This window comes from Volvox carteri, assembly GCF_000143455.1.
Source record: "Volvox carteri f. nagariensis unplaced genomic scaffold VOLCAscaffold_80, whole genome shotgun sequence".
Classification (NCBI taxonomy): Eukaryota; Viridiplantae; Chlorophyta; class Chlorophyceae; order Chlamydomonadales; family Volvocaceae; genus Volvox; species Volvox carteri.
The window spans coordinates 150,915-152,078 of NW_003307623.1; the positions used below are offsets into that span (position 1 = coordinate 150,915).

At 53.2% G+C, this 1,164-nt stretch overlaps 1 protein-coding gene across 1 annotated transcript in view; it reads right to left on the reverse strand.

The window, feature by feature from the left end:
- Positions 1 to 1,164, reverse strand: part of VOLCADRAFT_98958 (uncharacterized protein) — a gene marked incomplete at both ends in the record, with an annotated part of 15,883 nt that overhangs the window by 751 nt on the left and 13,968 nt on the right. The gene's annotated exons all lie outside the window — the stretch shown is intronic.

Sequence of the window (1,164 nt, forward strand, 5' to 3'; positions counted from 1 at the left end):
TTCCAGCAGTGCGAACGGGCAAGGAATCAATCAGCCTGATGTGGAAATGGCGGGAACTAGGTACCCAGTTAGAGAGCGTAAACGCCCTGGCGAATGGTGGCGAAACGAACCTGGTCGCACTGTCACTGGTCGCGTTAACGCTGCTTTCTCTGCTGGTATTCCTGAGCCTAATTCGTTTGAGGAAGCAATTGCTAGTCCACATGCAGACGACTGGCGGCGTGCGATGGACGAGGAGATCGCCGCCCAGATGGCTAACAGTACTTGGGAGCTGAAGACGCCACCTCCTGGTACTCGTTTGTTGCCGTGTCGTTGGGTATATAAGGTTAAGTACAGCGATGACGGCAGCGTGGAGCGTTTTAAGGCGCGTTTAGTTGCCAAGGGTTTCGAGCAACGTGAGGGGATTGATTATGGGGAGTTGTTTGCCCCTACCTCTCGTGGTTCGTCATTGCGTGCTTTGTTAGCAGTTGCCGCAGCCCGGAACATGACGGTACATCAGCTCGATGTGTCTACTGCGTTTCTGAATGGTGAGCTGAAGGAGGAGTTGTGGATGGAGCAACCGCCTGGGTATGCATCCAGTGACCGGTCGCTTGCGTGCAAGCTGCAGAAGTCTATTTACGGATTGAAGCAGGCACCCCGTTGCTGGTATGAAAAGCTATCAGCAGAGTTCGCCAAACTAGGTCTTTATCCTTCGAAGTCTGATCCGGCGATGTTTGTTAAGACGGACGAGCGTGGGGTGGTTATTGCTTTGGTGCACGTAGATGATACAATTGTTGCGTCGGAAGACCCGGAAATGGTCCGGGCAATTAAAGCCGCAATTGCGAAGGTCTTCAAGGTGCGCGACCTTGGAGAAGCGAAGGTGTTTTGGGGCATGGAAATTAGGAGGGAGAAGTCGGGTGAGATAGTGTTGTCGCAACATAGGTATATTGCGCAGCTGTTGGAGCGTCATAGGATGATTGACGCCAAGCCGAGGTCTACCCCTTTGCCTCCGGGCTTTAGGTACACTCCTAAGGGGGACGGAGAGGAGCTGCTGGGCAATCCCACAGAGTATAGGACTTTGGTGGGAGAATTGAACTATCTGGCGACGAACACGCGGCCTGACATTTCATATGCATTGAGCGTTTTGTCCCGGCATATGGCCGCACCTACGAAGACTGCCATGAACTG